Source organism: Pterocles gutturalis, unplaced genomic scaffold (assembly GCF_000699245.1).
Source record: "Pterocles gutturalis isolate BGI_N339 unplaced genomic scaffold, ASM69924v1 scaffold14967, whole genome shotgun sequence".
NCBI lineage: Eukaryota > Metazoa > Chordata > Aves > Pterocliformes > Pteroclidae > Pterocles > Pterocles gutturalis.
Window position 1 is genome coordinate 31998 of NW_010108194.1, and position 5503 is coordinate 37500.

Below are 5503 nucleotides of genomic sequence, written 5' to 3' on the forward strand. Positions count from 1 at the left end.
ACCAGAAGAAAAGATCATTTTAAAACATGCTTTTTCTTATCTATATGTTTAGATTTTTGGACATTTGCAGTCTGAGTATTTTTCAGCCACTCGGTCAAAGGTGTGTAAATATATCTGTATATTTATATACTAATATGCATGCTCCACTCTAATGTAGTCAGGTGGAGAAACTTGCTAATTTATTCTGCAATTTGCATAGGTGACATCTTTTTACCTAGGCCTGCTCTCTTGGAAGAGGGCTGTCTTTGGCAGAAGAAGAAACACAGGGAATACTGTCCTTCAGAGCAGTGACCCTGAAGTTGGGTACAGAAGGGTGAAACAGTTACTAGTAGTCCTTTAATAAGTACAGCTGTTGCTCCAGTCACGTGTGGGTGCTGCAGACCTCTTGATTTGTGTCCAGCTGTTTTTCTCTGCTTTTAGTGATTCTAGAGAGCCAACTGGGTCCTGTTTGCCCGGGCCTTTTTGCCAGTGCTCTGACTCTTATATCCAAAAGCATGTTTACTTCCTAGTGTTAATACAGAGTCAGGTGAGATCCTTGGCTGCTAGATAAGCCTATCTCCCTTGCCCATGTCCTTCACAGAACAGGGAATAGATATTATACATTACAGTTTTTGATGTCACACCAACTACTGCTACCAACTTCTGCAGAATATATGTATTGACATATTGATAACAAAACAAAAGAGAAAAATACGCATTTGAGTAATGTTTCTTTTATAGAAGCAACCAACAAAGATTTTTAGCTATTAATGTTATTGAAAATTAATTTTTATTAAAATGAAAAGGTCTGCTGCTCTCTCTTTTACTTTCCAAAAGTGTCTCTTAATATCAGCATGTAAAGATACTTTTTTGTTGACCTTCAGTGAAGCTGTCAATACAGCTGAATGCTCTCTCTAACACTGACCTACTGATGAGCTTGTCTCAAAGTCTTATAAACTGTTGCTTGATAAAGAACACAAACGGTATTTCATAATGAAATAAATATCACATTTAGGATGTTTACTAGTGTAATGGTACTTTACCATGTTGGTTTTTTTTTTTTACTTAGACATATTAGCAATGCACTTAGTAAAACAGAGAGAGATTCTTCAGGTCAAGTAGCCTGGTTATATATTTACACATACCAAGCTAAAATCATGTAAAGGACCAAAATTGCAAGAGAATAATCCATTATTTCCAAGCAACATTGAATGCTGCAGTAGTTGCTTTTTTTCTCTAGCAGCCAAATTAAGGGTTATAAATAAAGGGCTAAGCCAGAGTGAAAAATAGAAGTTGAAATGAATATTTGTAAAAAATGTACAAACTCTTCGTTTTTATCACAGTACTTGTACACATTTGTATTGATCAATTTACAGAGCTTGAGTCTCCGCCTCCTCTGCTGAATACACATCTTAATACCTTGTTAAATCAGCTTGTTAAAACAGCTTTTGATTTACTGTGTTCATGTAAAGGTTTCTGATTTTTAAAACATATATGCTGGTGCACACACACAGCATTTAAGATCAGAACTGGACTATTAAAGTTTCCCATTTCTCATCACGGCTGAAAAGGGCTAGAATTGCACATTTAGCTGTAGAATAAAACGTGTAAGCCTCTTAAAGGGCTTTTTGGCACTGCCAGCCCGGTACATATTTTCTTATTATGGTATTTATTTCTCTGTGCATTTATTTAAAGAGAGAAGTGTAATTTAAAGATATTGTTCAACTACAGAAGAAAAATAATAAAAGTTATCTGGAGTTCTGAAAAGGCTGGGTAAAGTCCTTACTAGAGGAGAGAGAAAAGAGAGAAAAGTTTTAAGGTGTCCATTCCCAGTGCTGTAGGTGCAGGTACCATAACTCACACTGGTGGTAGCTGCAGCCTGGAAAACACAAGGGTGGGAGACCATGTTCCTGATGTTTGGTTCTTCCAGTCTCCCACTTCAAGAGCACTTTAGCAACAAGTTGCAGGCATGCACTGGCCAAGCTGGTGACAACAGTATTGTATGTAGGAAGAAAGAATTCAGGGGTATGATGACAGCTATGTAACCCTATATAGACTCATCTTGTAGACATAAATAAATGGCTGGATTTCTTTTGGTGTTAAAGATGATGTTAACTAAGGTGAAAAAATTGAAAAGAGTAACAAAGATTGATGCAATTCCATGATGTTTTGGCAATCAGTGACACAATGAAATTGTTACAAATAAAATGCCACAGATACAGAGATGGCTATTTTATAAGTTTCAACACAGTTTTGTAATCTCTTTGTAGTACCATTTTTCAATATTTTATGAAATAAATAGCTGCTATAATTTCTATGGTATTTTTTTTTTTTTTTGAATGTTGGATTTAGGAAACACAGGTAACAGACAGAAACATAGTGCATAGCAGCAAAGTAGTTTGTTCAACAGCAGATTGCCTCTGTTGCAGGTATCTTAACTTCCCAGAGCTGGTTAACGTTCTTGGTAGTGTTCCTAGCTTTTTAATAGTTTCTATCTCGCCTCTGCCATTTTATGCGAAGTACAGTAAATGGGTGAGAAATTAAGTAAATACCCACGGGAGGATCAAAATAATTTATACTATGCCACAGACATTTCAAGTCTTGCAGTCTCTGAGCAACCACTTGCTGAGCTGCGTAGATCAAAATGGTAAAGTATACTCCATAAATCAGAAATCCAATTCCGGGTTTCTGAAAAAACATTATTTTGCCAATGTTTTTATTAAAAACAGTACAAAATATGTAGTTTAACATAGGCTTTTTGCAGGCTTCAAGGAATTTGAGGATTTTGATAAAACAAACTTCATTTAAATGAACAAGTGGTGTATTTAGAAAAATATCTAGTTATCAAGCTTTCTAATAACGGTAATGTTATTTATGCAAAATACTTTGTATAAATCCAAGCATTTACCATGTATCTGAAAAAATATGACTATCAAACAGTGGTGTATTTGTTTTAGAGGAATATATATATTAATTGTGTATGCATGTGAAGTTTAGTGATCACCAGAGGCAAAGAACAGACAGGCTTAGAAATCAAAATCTTGACTTTATCTGTGGGATAGATATAAAGCATGTTGCTATATAAAAGTATATTTTACACTGAGCCTTGAGGCCATTATCTCTAGGAATGAGGAGACAATACATTCCCCATATCTCAAACTCTGATGAAGCAGCAAATTAGTGCCAGTTAAGGTGTTGGCTTTTCTTATGATGTGAATGCATCTGGTAGAAACAAAGCCTACAAATTATTCTTTACTTAGGCCAGTGAATAATTTTTACGGGGTAACAATTTTAGTTAATTATTCTGTATTTTTTCATTTTTTTTGGTAAATGGCAGCTAGCAATAAACTTTCTAATATTATCAAATGCAGATACCATGTCCTGTGATTTTAATGCTAGTTTGTTTGCAGGTATTTATTCAACTTACAGAAAACACGAACTTCTACCCTACAATTGCAAGATAACAAAGAAATTATGTTTATTCTGCTTAGTTTTATGCAGTGTGGTTTGTGTCTACTAAAAACTGACAATCCAGCTACAAGCATATAAGAGGATGGGTATGGAGTGATAAAATCAGGAATGTGATTCAAGTACCATTTAGGATGGAAAATCTAGAATTTTAAAATGCTTTGTGGTTCTAACAGTAATGCTGCTTTCATTACTACTGTACCTCAACCCAGAAGAGAGAAAAGCTTCTGAAGCTAAGATTACCCATAGGATTTGTAAAATAGATTGATGGAAGTAATTGGTAAACTGCTTAATCAAGCCTTGCTTGGAGGTGAATAAGGATTGTAGGATAGAAACGTAGGCTGTATAAGTAACCCAACAAGTCAGTAGACTTCTTTTTTCTGAAAGAAACAAAGATAGCAGTAATTAATGACCCTGACTCTGTGCCAAAAAAGCTTTCTTCTGACAACTCCAACTTAATTAAAACTTAAGACGTTTGAATGGCCTCAGAAAGCCCCTGATGGGGTGAACTCTTGCAAACTCGTGAGAAAATTTTGTAAATTAAAGGAAAAGATGTGTGTTACCACTGGTGCCATGACTCTAATCCTTGGCAGTCAAAGAATCTATTTAGCCAAAGCCTTTTCTTTTAACTGGCTCACACCTGCAGGCTTCCTGGCACTTCCTCTGTACCAGAGAAGGCAGTTTTTGTGTTTTACGGAAGATCAGATAATAGGAGTCTTGCTGTTACTTTTGTTTTTGTGCATTGTTCATTAGGCTGTGAGTGTTGCAGGCACACTTGATATGCTTGGCTAGCTTGAGGGGAGAGTAGTGGCTGAATGCTTTAGGTGGTGCAACATCAGTGAGGATGGGCTGGCAAAAAAGTAAGTTTAATGCAAAAGTGCTTCAAATTAAAACTCACAGCTGATGAGGCAAGCTGAAAGGCAGAGCCTGCTGTTCTTCACACATCCAAGTTGCATGGAACAATATTCTGCTCTGGACAGTGCTGGATTTAGACAAAAGGAAATGAGTCTTTCAGATTCTCCTTGCTTCTTTATATTCATCTAATTTTTATTCATTATGGACCAACTGGTCTAAGAATACCCCCCAAGTATACTGTATGCAAAGGAAAGCTCAGTTTGTATTGCAAGAAGGCAGGCTATTTTGTGAGTTGACCTGTCTGCTTTATTAATAAACATGGGATTAAATTCTAGAAATAACATCGGTTGCATACTAATTGGTCTAAATGATTACTTGATTTACATAAGAAAAAAAGGAGTTTAATTTCATCTCTTGTTCTAGAAAGTGCTTTTGTGTGTTATATTGTGAAAATCTTCTCCATCTCCTTTTCTGTGGCCTTAGGCAAATCTGTGTATCTGGGGCAGTGGAGAAGGTAATACTCTGGATTGCCTTTACCTTTTTGGATGTTATGGGGGGATGTGCTGTCTGACTGGCACAGAAAATATAGGTCAAGGCTTAGGTATATTTTTTAGATGTAGGTGCTGAAGAAAGGATAGAGAGCTCAAGGTACTCACGAATCTCTTCCTTTGAACTTTTTTTGAGAGTTTTGATGAAGCTAATTATAATGTTTGTTTTCACAGGTGATAATCCATGTCATACAGGTGCTTGGGCTGATATTTTCTTTTTTACTGTGGCTTAAGGAAGAGTGAGGGAAAATACAGTCACAGACTTATAACTTTTCTGTTGATTGGCATTTAATTCACCACATCAAGCTGACACAAAAAAAGAAGGAGGAAGAGAAGAAAGGAGCCTGTAGGAGTTTGCAAAAATATACTAGATGTGTCATGTCTCCACAGGGTTGGAAAGATTCACCTACCAGTTTGTTAGTAACCACTTTCAGATGTTAAAACAGGGGTGGGGAAGATGGAGGGGGAGCAAGAGGCAGAGGAAAGTAGAAATCAACATGTTTGATCCGATACAGAAACTATTGCCTGCAAGAATTTCAGGATACAAGCCATAATCTAACTAATCTTAGTCCAAATAAATACCACCTGCACCATTTGATATCTGAAGGCAAAAGCAGCCCAGTGTAATGTATCACCAAGACTCCTAGAGCTGT